The 14,517-nt window shown below is 42.4% G+C and overlaps 1 protein-coding gene and 1 pseudogene across 1 annotated transcript in view; one reads left to right on the top strand and one right to left on the bottom strand.

Moving 5' to 3' along the window:
• Positions 1-14,517, bottom strand: part of Gda (guanine deaminase) — a 680,631-nt gene that overhangs the window by 615,459 nt on the left and 50,655 nt on the right. The gene's annotated exons all lie outside the window — the stretch shown is intronic.
• LOC127689098 (high mobility group protein B1-like) lies at positions 2,767-3,384 on the top strand (annotated as a pseudogene).

Genomic DNA, 14,517 nt, shown 5'->3' with positions numbered 1-14,517 from the left:
TATTTGAATGCTTTGAATTTTTTACGATAACCTCATTATTTTAAGTTTATATTTTGATCCCATGGTTATGTAATTTGTTCTGCTGAGATAATTTATCTTAAAGTATGGATGAATTTCAGAAGCCTTTCTTGACTCTATTTTTGAACAAGAATATGAGAAGGGAAGAGAATGGGCATGGAGGTATCCAGTGTTGGGAGGATGACGATGTGACGGGGAGAGAGCCGGAGTGGCCACGACTTGGGTTCCGACAACTTGAAGGTCTCGAATCACCACCGGGAGATTTGCTTAATCACAATTTTACCTGGCAATTTCCAAAGGGAGAACAGAGGAGAGGAGGAGAGCCAATTCCCCCACTTTATTGGTGAGATGTGGTCAGGAGCTTGAGGGGTAGACTAGCATTGTACACTTGGAATGTGAGAGATCTCTTTACCAGTCAGCACAAGACAAGGAGAGCGGAGATGCTACCCAATTCACTGTCAGAGAAGCCTTTGCTAGGGGAAAAGGAGCAGATGCTCCAGGGTCCTGAATGCAGCCTCGTTTCTACCCCACGACCATCTGAGGGACAACGGTAGGTGCATAGTGATTAATAGAACCTGGAGACTCATGGGTAGTTCTTCCTCTTCTGTTCCTTGTCAGCAAGTGTGAGAATGGGCCAAGAAGCCTACTCTGTGGTCCATGAGTTGTTGTGTGGCATCAGGGGTATTACTATTGTTTGTTGTTGTTATTATTATTATCATTACTATTTAATACCATTACTCCCTAAAAGGCTGCTTTTATTTTTCAAGAAAACGGGAAGTAAACCATTTCAGTTTTGAATACACAGAAGTTATTTTGTATTTGTCTGATTATTGAAAAGTTGCAAGCAGGCTATAAAAGGTAATCCACAAGGTAAAGGAAGCACATCTTTTGATTTTAATGTGTAACCTTCAATAGCCATCAAAGAAGCTTTCTCAAAAGCTCACTTCCCGGAAGTGCACAAGGCCAGCCTGCTGGGTGTGCACTCACAGATGCCAAGTCTGGTCCATCTCTTTAATCATTGCCAGTTCGTTGTTTATTTGCACTTCTTTGATTACTAGTGAGACTGAACATCTGTTCATATATTTACTGGCTCTCAGGCTTTTAATTGTTGATTCTTTAGTCATATTCTCCTTTAGTCATATTTCTTCCTCTCTGCATTGCAGCTATTTTCCTTGTCGTTAGTGACTATGTTACAAATCTTTTCTTCCTTTCTTTTTTTGTTTTTTGTTTTTTTGTTTTGTTTTTTCAAGACAGGCTTTCTCTGTGCAGTCCTGGCTGTCCTGGAACTCACTTTGTATACCAGGCTGGCCTGGAACTCAGAAATCCACCTGCCTCTGCCTCCCAAGTGCTGGGATTAAAGGTGTGCACCACCCACTACTGCCCAGCTTACAAATCTTTTCTTTCAGGTCCTGTTTGTCCCTTACGCTGATTGCAATATTTTTGTTATTAAAAAAAAAGGAAAGCTTGACATTTGGAGTGGGAGAAATGGCTCAGAGGTTAAGGATGCATGCTGATCCTGCAGAGGACCTGAGTTCAATGCTCAGCATCACCTGGGTCAGCTCAGAATCATTTATACTGGGCCAAGGGATCCAGTACCTGGCATCTGAGGGCACCTGCACTTGTACAAAGAATTACAAATATAGCACATCTTTAAAGACTTTATAGTTTATGTATTTAAGTTCATCAATCCATTATTTTTGCTTTTGCATGATGCATGGGAAAAAAACCCCTCTTTTAAAAATGTTATAAAATCGGGCAGTAGTGGCGCACGCCTGTAATCCCAGCACTCTGGGAGGCAGAGGCAGGTGGATTTCTGAGTTCGAGGCCAGCCTGGTCTACAGAGTGAGTTCCAGGACAGCTAGGGCTACACAGAGAAACCCTGTCTTGAAAAAAACCAAACCCAAAAGACCAAAAAAAGAAAAAAAAAGAAAAAATGTTATTAAATAACTGCCTATGTCAGGAACTGTATTTATTTTCACATGTATATGATTTCATTTAAATTTTACAGCAATCTGATGTGGTGGATTTTGACATTATTTCTGTTTTATAAGAGACAATTATAGGACAGACAACACAATTTGTTAATGGTTCAGTAAGCTGATTGAACAGTATTGCAAGACCTCTGACTTACAGTCAGGTTTCTAACTCCGTAGAATAAAGTCTTCACACAGTTCATAGTTTAGAGCGGATCCCATTGCAATATTTATTTAGTATAAATTCATAAATTAGAATTGATTACAAATACTTTTCCAATAAAAGTATCCAATCCTAGAGAACTGCTTCAATTGCTTTATGTAAGCTAATAATAAAAATGTGGAGAATATGGCCAAGAATATCAATAATCATTCTTGGAACAAAATTTATTAATTACATAATTCATGTGGATGGGATATTTTGGTTATGCGAATTTCCTAGAAAAAAAATCTAGAATGACATCATCCTGAGCCAAGGAATGGAGATTATTAAGTACTTCTTGGTCCTTTTCTAATAATCTAAAAAAATGAATTCATCTTATGATTCCTGTGATGATAGCCATTTACTAGGGGCAATATTTTATTTCTATCATCTTTGTATATTCCTTCTGTTGGTATAATTTTATGGTCAGGTTAGGTCTCATATCTGAAGAAATGAGATATTTTAAAATCATGAGAAAGAAAATAGTATCCTGAGTACATTGAGCTCCATAGAGACAGCGCCAGGGCAAGTGAGAGCCAGACGGGCACTGGGTGACTCTGCCTTGCAGAGGAAAATCAACTAAATATGGGCAAAGGAGATCCTAAGGAGCCAAGAGGCAAAATGTCCTCATATGCATTCTTTGTGCAAACCTGGTGGGAGGAGCACAAGAAGAAGTACCCAGATGCTTCTGCCAATTTCTCAGAGTTCTCCAAGAAGTGTTCAGAGAGATGGAAGACCATGTCTGCTAAAGAAAAGGGGAAATTTGAAGATATGGCAAAGGCTGACAAGGCTCGTTATGAAAGAGAAATGAAAACTTATATCCCCGCAAAGGGGAGACCAAAAAGAAGTTCAAGGACCCCAATGCACCCAAGAGACCTCCTTCATCTTCTTCTTGTTCTGTTCTGAGCACTGCCCCAAATTCAAAGATGAGCATCCTGGCTTGTCCATTGGTGATGTTGCAAAGAAACTCGGAGAGATGTGGAACAGCACTGCAGCAGATGACAAGCAGCCCTACAAGAAGAAGGCTGCCAAGCTGAAGGAGAAGTATGAGAAGGAGATTGCTGCCTACAGAGCTAAAGGAAAGCCTGATGCAGTGAAAAAGGAGGTGGTCAAGGCTGAGAAGAGCAAGAAAAGGAAAAGGAAGATGATGAGGAGGAAAAGGAGGAAGAAGAGGAAGATGATGATGAATAAGTTGGTTCTAGTGCAATTTTTTTCTTGTCTATAAAGCATTTAACCCCCCTGTATACAACTCATTCCTTTTAAAGAAAAAAACTGAAATGTAAGACTGTGTAAGATTTGTTTTTAAACTGTACAGTGTCTTTTTTGTATAGTTAACACACTACCGAATATAAGAATAATGTGTCCTTAGATAGCCCTGTCCTGGTGGTATTTTCAATAGCCACTAACCTTGCCTGGTACAGTCTGGGGTTGTAAATTGGCATGGAAATTTAAAGCAGGTTCTTGTTGGTGCACAGCACAAATTAGTTATATATGGGGACAGTAGTTTGGATTTTGTTTTTTTTGGGGGGGTTATTTTTGGGTTTTATTTTCTTCATCTTCAGTTGTCTCTGATGCAGCTTATACGAAGATAATTGTTGTTCTGTTAATTGAATACCACTCTGTAATTGCAAAAAAAATTGCAACTGTTTTGTTGACATTCTGAATGCTTCTAAGTAAATACAATTTTTTTTATTAAAAAAAGAAAATAGTATCCTTTAGAAAACTTCATCTCATAGAACAAATCATACTTTAAACAATTTATTTAGCTAGTTAAGGAGGATTTCTAATACTGTTAGGCCAATGATATATACCAGATAATAAGGCAAAAGGAGATTGTTCAAACAAGTATAATATTATGAAATATTGAAGAAATGCTTTAATCTAATTTTCTTATGACACTTAACTTTCTTCTGAAAACCAAAGAGAGGTTTTTTGTTTGTTTGTTTGTTTGTTTTGGGGAAATCTAGAGTTTAAAAAGAGAATTTAAAACAGTTTGATGATATAAAAACAATATTTCAATATTTGTGAAAAAAAGATACTCTACAGGTCAATTACCTCACACATAGAAGGTCCTATAAAGGGGTCAAAGGGCTGAAAGAATTCTTCTCAATAAACACCCCCACCCCATTTGGTGAAAAGGGACCAGTTTATGTTTAGAAATGGGGGAAAGGGGATAAGAGGGATTAGTTCTGCCTTATGGGTGATAAATCTGTCTTTGGGGGGTAGACCATATTTACCTGAGGAATTGTTTTACGGAACTGGAAGAATATTGTGACCTCAGTAATCATACAGGGAATGATTTTCCATGTTCTTAGATAAGACACAGGGAAAGCTGAAGAAGAAGCGGAGATGTGCTGTCGTTGTGGTATACAGCTCAGGACCAAGATCCTGGGTCAGGAGTCAGGATTCATCCACTCAACAAGCACTTGTTGCAGCATCTACAGTGTTGACTAGACGTACTTGGGGAACACTGCATTCATTCTGGCTTTAGCCCATGAGCAGCTGAACTAACGGGAGTAGTGCTGATGCTAGGGATGGGTGGTGCTGATGCTGGGGATGGGAGATGATGATACTGGGGATGGGTCATGATGATGCTGGGGATGAATGGTGATGATGTTGGGGATAAATGGTGATGTTGCTGGGGATGGGAGATGATGATGCTGGAGATGGGAGATGATGATGCTGGGGATTGTTGGTGCTGATGCTGGGGATGGGAGATGATGATGCTGGGGATGGTTGGTGCTGATGCTGGGGATGGGAGATGATGATGCTGGGGATGGGTAGTGATGATTTTGGGGATAAATGGTGATGTTGCTGGGGATGGGAGATGATGATGCTGGAGATGGGAGATGATGATGCTGGGGATTATTGGTGCTGATGCTGGGGATGGGAGATGATGATGCTGGGGATGGTTGGTGCTGATGCTGGGGATGGGAGATGATGATGCTGGGGATAAATGGTGATGTTGCTGGGGATGGGAGATGATGATGCTGGAGATGGTTGGCGCTGATGCTGGGGATGGGAGATGCTGCTGCTGGGGATGGTTGGTGCTGATGCTGGGGATGGGAGATGATGATGCTGGAGATGATTGGTGCTGATGCTGGGGATGGGTTGTGATGATGCTGGGGATGGGTGGTGATGATGCTGGGGATGGTTTTTAACTTGTTTTCATCCTTCTCCATCATGTCTTCATAAGACAGAGATTGACCAGTAGCTTAGAACTTGAAATTGCCACGTGACATTCTGCAATACATGGCCACCGTGTCAATGGAGTCACATGGATGTCTTGGCTTCTTTTTAGTTCCATCTTCTAGAGCCATGCTGCTGGCAGGTTGCAATGTCATGCGTTTTTCTTTCTCTCTTTCCTTCCAGACGAGACTGACCTAGCTGGATTGTGCCAGCTCAGAACACAGCTTTGAAGCGTCTTCTGTTCTTCCTGCTGAGTGCCTCTGTTCCTCTGTTTCTGGCCTGAGAAGACAGCCCTCTGGTCCTGGTACATGTGAGTCAGTGGATCTAGAGTTGCTTATTTCAGTGCCGGCTTTACGTGAGGCCCATAGATAGGAAGCTGGAGGTCCCAGCCTCACCTCAAGCATACACTGCTGTGTCTCAATTAAGCTTTTACCATTGCTCTGTTCTAGAAGTGCTATCAATTAACAATGTGCTTTGTTTGGCTAGTGATCCTTACATGCACACTTCATTGGCCATGGACTTGAAAGGGAGGAAGAGTGGCAGTTTAAATCTCCAAAGGCTCTTATGTCAAGTTTTGGGTAACTGAAGACTTGGAAATAAATCTGTCTTCTAAAGCAAGCCTGTAAAATGAAAAAATGATGCCAGAGAGAAAACAGCATTCAAGAGCAGGTATGACATTATGAAAATGTACCGTGAGAGAAGAGCTAGACTAACTGTGTGGATGTGGATGTGGTTGTTGAGGGACCAGATGAATTCTTTTGTTTGCACTTTAAAAAATGCCTTGAAGCCGGTTGTTATACTTTGACAGTTTCATATATTTATATAATGAATCCCTGTTATTTCTCCCTCTCCCACAGAAACCCCTCATATTTCTACTTTCATAGTGTGTATGTGTGTGTGTGTGTGTGTGTGTGTGTCTGTGCTTGCCTGCATGAGTGAGTGAGTGAGTGTGTGTGTGTGTCCTGCTGAGCTTAATTAGGGTTGTTTGCATGAGTATTATTGGGGAGAGGTTATTTACTTACACAAGCAAGTAAAGAAAATGACAGCCCTCCCTCAGCAGTCATTAGCTGCCAAAAGACCCTGAGGGAGGAGTTGGTCTCATCGACTCTTTCCCCCTCCATGATGAAATGCTGACAGGGATGACTATGGAGCAGTATATGTGTGTAGAGTATATCAGGAGACTAGCTATGCCACGGCCACATGATGTAGTTCTTGTTGAATATCTCCTCATCCTCGACTTTTACATTGTTTTGACATCCCTCTTGAGGGCTATTCCCTGAGCTTTGGAGAGGATTGTCTTCCCTCCACCCTTTTGTAATTTAACAAATATGAATCTTTATTGCTCTTTGAGTTACACCAAACCGACCAATTCTCCAGCCCCGTGTGCATCACCCTGTCATGCTCTGGTGACCTAGACAGCATTCTATACTTTCCATTGCCATGCCATGACCAAATATCCACCGGATGGAGAAAAGTTTTAATTCATGTTAAGCTCTCAAAGGCTTCACTCCATCATGGCAGGGGAGAATGGTGGAGCTGAGAGGGTCACAACATGGCAAAGGGAGAGGAGAGGAAAGGGGAGAGAGAGAGAGAGAGAGAGAGAGAGAGAGAGAGAGAGAGAGAGAGAGAGAGAGAGAGAGAGAGAGAGAGAGAGCCTGTTCTCTATCCTTTCCTCTTTTCTCTATTTCACCTGGTACCCATAGCCATGGGATGCTGCTGCTCAGCTTCATTGTAGACTCCCTACCATTAGTTAAGGAAATCCTCTCTGGTGATGTCCTAACAGGCACAGAGATGCAGTTAATAATCTCAGTCCAGTAGAACTGACAGCCATATTAACCATCACACACATGAGTGAAGCAAACAGATTTTGAAAAACAAATTGTGTTGTAAGGATCCCCAAACTATTGTGTTTTCAGTCACTCAAGAAGCTGTCTGGGCACAGTACAGTGTAAAGTTGGAAGCTCATGCAGGGGCTGGAGAGCTGAGTGCAAATGAAGAGAAGAAAACAGTGTGACCAAGTACGGAAGGAACCTACTCCCCTGTTACACACACACAGACACACACACACACACACTGAATGCCTGTTATGTGTGAAGGTCCATGAGGGGGTACTAGGTTACTGTGGTCCACAGTGATCTGGAGGATGAAGGCAGGTGAGAAGGGACTTGCTACACTGCATTATTTATCATATTGGGCCATTGGTACAGCCATGCATGTTCATGTCTGAAATAGGTCGTGTGAAAGATAATGGAGTATGTTAGTGACTGGGACTATGGTGTGGAGGTGTGCATATAATACTCTGTGTAACTGGGGTTCTTCTGGAGCAAGAGAGTCATCTTTACACCAACAGTTGTATATACAAAGCTTAGTGCTTCAGGATAGATATTTCTGTGATTGAACATAGTCACAACTGTTTCAGTCATCAACAAAATGACTAAATTCTATGACTTTTCCAGCCCAGCATCTGAATGCTCTTCAGTTCTGAACAGAGGAGGGCAAAAGCCAGCACAGACATACACACTGTCCCTAAGCAACTGGAGCACATTGCAGCTAGCGACATCTGTAAAGGCACATGTCCCTTGCCTGCCAAGCTTCTGGAAAGCCATATGGTCTACTCCTCAGTGTTTGGAGTCTGATTTCTCCAGAGTTTCAGCTGTATGGTGATGCGCCTGACTGATGTGTATGGAGGTGAGGATATCAGAGGTGTACCATCTGGGCTGCCAACAAGGACACTAACATGGGCGAGTGCTGAAATAGCTCTGGGCCACCGACTTAACATACATTTTTTGATCCATGTTTTTAAAGACAAGTTTCCCCTGAGTTACATGTGAACATTGATAGGCCTAAAATAACCAGGATGGCTATTTGAAGGACGCCTTCCTGCTCTTTGTGCTGAGATTGACCAGTTTTCTATCACTGTGATTGAAAACATCCGAGATAGTCAATTTTTAAGGATAAAATGTTTAATTTGGGTCAGTTTTGTATCTTCCTGCCCATCGTTCACAGGTCCTGCTGCCTTTGGATCTGTGGTGAGGCAGAATGTCTTGGTGGGACATTATGGTGGGGGAAGCTGTTTAGCTCTTGGTGACCATGGAGTTGTGAAAGTACAGTAGGTACTCTCAATCCCTCCCGCTTTCACAAGATCCTCTTGTCTCTGCTTCCCTTCACCCTCCCTCCTTCCCTCTCTCCCTCCTTCGCTCTTTCCCTCCTTTCTTCTCTTCCTTTCCTCCCTCCCTCCCTCCCTCTCTTCCTCCCTCCCTCCCTCCCTCCCTTCCTTCCTTCCTTTCCTCTCTTCTTTTCTTCCTTCCTCCCTCCCTCCCTCCCTCCTGTCCTTCCTTCCGTCCTTCCCTCTCTTCCTTCCTTCCTTCCATCTTTCCTCCTTCCCTCTCTCCCTTCCTTCCTTCCTTCCTCTCTTCCTTCTTTCCTCCCTCCCTCCCTTCCTCCCTTTCTCCCTCCCTCCCTCCCTCCCTTCCTTCCTTCCTTTCCTCCTCCCTCACTTCCTCCCTTCCTCCCTTCCTCCCTCCCTTCCTCCCTCCCTCCCTCCCTTGCTTCCTTCCTTCCTTCCTTCCTTCCTTGCTTCCTTCCTTCCTTCCTTCCTTCCCTCCCTCCCTCCGTCCCTCCCTCCGTCCCTCCCTCCCTCCCTCCTTCCTTCCTTCCTTCCTTCCTTCCTTCCTTCCTTCCTTCCTTCCTTCCTTCCTTCCTTCTATCCCCCTTTCTCCTTTCCTCTATCCCATATTCCCTTCTTTCGATACTTCCATATGGGTGTGATATGTACTGGGGACATTTACATTCTTATTGACAGCATGACCTCATTGTAACCACAGGCTCATGAAACTAAGGCCCACCCACACATTTCCTGAGGCTAGAATAGTGGTAGGTGTTCTTCCACTCCCAATCCCTTACAAAGTTCTTACAAAGTGGATATTATAAGCCCCATTTTGATATGAGGAAAAGTTCTATCTTTGTTTTAGGGATGACCACCTGGGCCTATTCTCCATGTGAGACAAATCTCTAGGAAACACTAAAAGTTAAACATAAAGCAGTTTTACGGCTTGGTATATATAGCCTTAGCACATCTGCCTCTGCTGACTTAATTTGTGAGCTAGAAGCTCTATGGGGAGAAGTTGAAGGATAGACTGGGAATGAAGCTGTCTGTCGAGAGGTTCTGTGCTCAAGCATCTACATCCCTGGAGGATGATTTATCCTAGAATCTAGCCAGAAGAGGACATTAAAGATGCCGGTAATTAATTATATTAGCTGAACTGAGTTAAAACAAACATTGACAACCTTCTTGCTTCCACGTTACTTTATAAGGTAGAGAGCACAGAGTACAGGTACAAGAACTAAACACCTTTCCTCAGTCCCCTTCTCTCTCCTTCCTCTCTTTCTCCCCTCTTTCTTAACAGTGTCTCATTCTGTAGCCCAGGCTGGCTGTGAACTTACAGAAATCCTGCCTTTGTGTCTATTCTTCTTTGCTGATAATGCTGGGTTAACCAGAAAAATGACCAGCTTTCCACTTCCGAGTCTGCTTTTCATTCCCTAACCCAGGGTCACTGTACAACTGAGCAGGCTATTTATTGCAACAGTGTCTGGCCTGGTTAGCACCTTCTCTAGTTTACAAACATGCTCACTCTGGTGGGAGTAGCTTGATTTCACCTGGGCACAGTGCTTCCTTTTGTTTTTTTTTTCTTTTAAATTTCTATTTAGGTGTTAGAAACTACATATGTGCATCTTCGACGATGCCAGTTCATTCAGAAATGTTCTTTTGGTGGGTAGGAAGGGAACAGGGTCTGGCTATGTGGCCCAGAATACCTTGAACTTGGGATCCCTTCTTCCTACAAAGTGCTTGGATTTCAGGCATCCACCACCAGGTGAAGTGAAGGTGGAAGTTATGTAAAGCCATGTGCTAATGATGTATGCCAGAAGTCATTGTTTTATTATATTCTGTGGTTAGTATAGCTGAGAATAAGTCAAGTGACTATAAGAAGACAGCCTACTTATAAACTGATAAGAAGGACTTTATCATCTGCTGGGTGGGGAAGCAAGAAACATAACCTTTATTAGTCCTCATTGTAAGTGTGTGATGGCAGGAAACTTTATCATAGCACATTTAAATTGATCCCAGTTACTTGAGCTTTAAGCAGACAGCCTACCTCTTCAATCCCAAGGGAGAGTCCCTTTCCTTTTTTCTTTTCCTAGAGCAGGGACCTAAAACAGTAAGATGGTGTCAGAGGGATGTGTCTATTCCCTGACGTGGGTATCTACACTTTTGATAGGAAGGAGATCTACCTCTCCCTACATGGACTTACTACTTTTCTTTTTCTTTTTTAAATAGTATCATTTTTTTAAGGATTTTATTTATTTATTATATATGAGTACACTGTAGCTGTCTTCAGACACATCAGAAGAGGGTATCAGGTCTCATTACAGATGGTTGTGAGGCACCATGTGGGTGCTTGGAATTGAACTCAGGACCTCTGGAAGAGCAGTCAGTGCTCCTGACCGCTGAGCCATCTCTCCAGCCCGTACTGCTTTTCATCTATGGTAGTTTGAAAAAAAAAATGTTTTCCCTGGGATCATAGAGTGGCACTATGAGGAGATCTGGCTTTGTTGGAGGAAGTGTGTCACTGGGAGCAGGCGTTGTGGCCTCAGATCCACAATTCGGGTCCAGTGTGGCATTCTCTTCCTGCTGCCTGCCAGATTAGCTGTAGAACCCTCAGCTACCTCTCCAGCACTATGTCTGCCTGTGTGCTACCATGCTTCCCACCATGATGACAATGGAATAAACCTCTGAACTGTAAGCCAGCCATAATTAAATGCTCTTCTTTAAGGGTGTTATGGCTGGCTATGGCGTCTCCTTACAGTTATAGAAACCTTAGCTACAATATCATCTGTGCCTGTTGAGTAAGTCAGTCTGTTTCAGTCTCTGGTGCTTGGGAGTGCTGGTGCTTGTTACTGTGTATGAGGAGTCAGCCGACCCAGAACCCTCCCTAGGGCTTCTGTATCAAAGGAAAGAACAATTATTTCTTCCACACAGCACTGTGTGCCTGTGCACATGTATTGTGGTGTAGCCACAGACTTTTGGTGTTGTTGTTGTTGTTGTTACTGTTAACAGGCTTCTTTCTGTGTAATCCTTGCTGTCATAGAACTCACTATGTAGACTAAGGTGTCCCGGAACTCACAGAGATTCTCCTGCTTCTGCTTCCTGAGTGCAGAACTTGTACATGTGCACCAGCACAGCTGCCTCCTCTATTAAAGCCGACCGTAGCGGGGATTTCTCTCCCTGGCTCATTCCAACTGAGGGCGTTTAGTGGCATCTGATTTTCTCTCACTTTACCCTTCTAATTGAGTCACAGGATTGGCAACTAAGCCGTCTGTTTTTCATAGCCTGAATCTTACTTGTTTTGTACTTAAAACTCACTCTTTGAGTCTCAGAAAATCCTCTCCTGACATAGTTCTAGCTCAGCTTCCAAGACTCTGCAAGGGAGAATCTAAGAAACAACTCTGCTCTGTGTATCTCGTGTAGTCTTGCTTCCCCATGACACTGAGCCAGAGTGCCTACTTGCAGCCTGTATGTGGAGAGAGGAAATGCGTAGTATGATGACTTGTTAATAATGCTGTAGAGCACACCAAAGGAGACGTTAGGAGCTCCTAGAAAACATGCATATGCATGCTCTGTCTCTCCCTTCCCCTATCTCTCACACATACACATACATGCATGTGCACACATACAAACACATGCATACACATACATGAAAGACAGGAAATGGTAATCAATAGTAAATAGCTATAGATAAATTTTCTTAACTGTTTTCCTATAAATATAAATACCACAACATGTGTATGTATATTTATAGGAATATATATATATATTATATTCCTTTAAGTATAATATATATTATATAATATATTCAAAGCTATGATGAATTAATAATATGTCCTTGGCAGGTTATGAGTGGACAGAAATGAATGTCACCATGCTGACTAGTTTATTGTCAACTTGACACAAGCTAAAGTCATCAGGGAGGAGGGAGCTTCAGTTAAGAAAGTGCCTCCATAAGACCAGGCTGTACACAAGCTAGTAGAACATTTTTTTGTAATTAGTAATTACTTGGGGGAGGGCCCAGCCCATTGTGGGTGGAGCCACCCATTGGCTGGTGGTCCTTGGTTTTATAAGAAAGCTGGATGAACAAGATATGAGATGCAAGCTAAGAAGAAACATCCCTCCATGGCTTCTGCATCAGTTCCTGCCTCCAGGTTCCTGCCTTTCTTGAGTTCCTGTCTGGATGTCCTTTCATGACATAGAAGCATTAGTCAAATACTCCCTTTTCTCACATGTTCTTTTCTCATAGTGTTTCATTGTAGCATTAGTAATCCTAACTGAGACAGTTACCAACTGCTGAGAAGCACTGTGCCTAGGCAAATGGTCTTCAAATTGTATAAAGACAACGTAATGGGTACTTTTTATTCATGCCTGTGACAAAACATGTGATAAAAGCAATATGAGGAAAGAAGGTTGGCTCTGACTCCTGTTTGTATACAGGGCAGTAAGGCAGGGGAGCCATGGTGGCAGCAGCCGGGGTGACCCTGTGAGCAAGCAGAGATGACTGTTCATGCTGGGCTGATGTCCTCACGCTCATCCAGGCTGTAACCTCAGCCCCAGAGATGGTGCTGTCCACATTTGCAGCGGGTCTACTATTCTCAGGAAAACCTTTCTGGAAACCTTCTCACATGAAGGAAATACTTCTTATGTTTACATGCTGATTCTAAATCCAGGCAAGCTGACAGTGAAGATCAACCATCAGAAATAAGGAATGTCATATAAGACATCAAGAAGTGTCATCCTGAACATGTGAGGAAGAACAACAATATCAACCAACCAGACACCCCAGAGCTCCCAGGGACTAAACCACCAACCAGAGTATACATGGAGGGTCTCAGGGCTCTAGTCATATATGTAGCAGAGGATGGCCTTGTCGAGAATCAATGGAAGGAGAGGCCCTTAATCCTATAAAGGCTTGATGCCCTAGTATATGGGAATGCCAACCCTGCAGGAACCCTGAAATTGATCTTCCAGACTTTCAACATACAGAACTATAAGAAAATAATTTTTTGTTTAAGCTACCCAGCCTGTAGTAACTTGCTGTGACCATTCAAATATTCCAATACAATTGTGAAGTCCATGTGGCAGAAAATACATTTAAATGAGCCCAACAATGAAAGCTTTTATTTTATCATTATGAAGTTGTTTAGATATAAAAGAATTGGGATCACTGTTAATTTTTCTGCTTGAACAGAAGTAAATGCCTTTTGGCATTCGGGCCTCCATCATGAGCACCCGTGGGTTCGGAGTGATCTCAGCTCTACTCATCAGCGTTCTTTGTTCATTGCCCACACTGCAGACTTTTTCTCATCCCCTTAAATTGCTAGTGTGTCCATTGGAAAGGCATCTTGAATTTTTTTAGATCAATGTTTTCAGTTTCTGTGGTGTCTCTTTCTTTATCCTCGTTTTCCTGGTGTTTTATATCAGGGATAGGAATATCATGGCACCAGCACCAGCACCAGCACCTTCCTGCCATTGCTTCTGATAGCTGCGGGCCTGCCCATACCTACCTTCTAATTTCTTCTCTCATGCATTTGGTCAAGCAGCCACTACCAAAATAAGTCACAGGAAAGGAAAACTATTTATTAGCCCTTCTTTCATGACTTTTTATCAAATTTGACTTTGGAGGCTAAATCTTAAACAGACTTAAATAATCGCTATGGCATTTACCAACTATATAGTTGCATTTTTTCCTGAGATATCTACTCTGATTTACTCATCTACTCTGGAAACAATACCCATACTCTACAACTGTGTAGTGTGCAAGTGACATAGACAATGTGAAGGTTTGTCCTTCATTCATATTTTCGTTGTTTCCACCACTTTCAACTATCTTTCAAAGAAATTTTAATATGAAGATCTTGGCTTACAATTATGTTCATGACTCAGTCATAAAAACAACTAATTCTAAATGCCTTTAATGATTGCCAAATAAACAAAGGATCTGTACTATTGTTAAATGCTATTCTAATTTAGATTAGGCAGCTCGTTTGGTATAACGGTGCCAACATCAGTGCTCCAATTTTTTTCCA

Source organism: Apodemus sylvaticus, chromosome 1 (assembly GCF_947179515.1).
Source record: "Apodemus sylvaticus chromosome 1, mApoSyl1.1, whole genome shotgun sequence".
In the NCBI taxonomy this organism is placed as follows: Eukaryota; Metazoa; Chordata; class Mammalia; order Rodentia; family Muridae; genus Apodemus; species Apodemus sylvaticus.
Note: the sequence above shows the minus strand (reverse complement) of the source record. Positions and strands in the feature narration are given on the sequence as shown.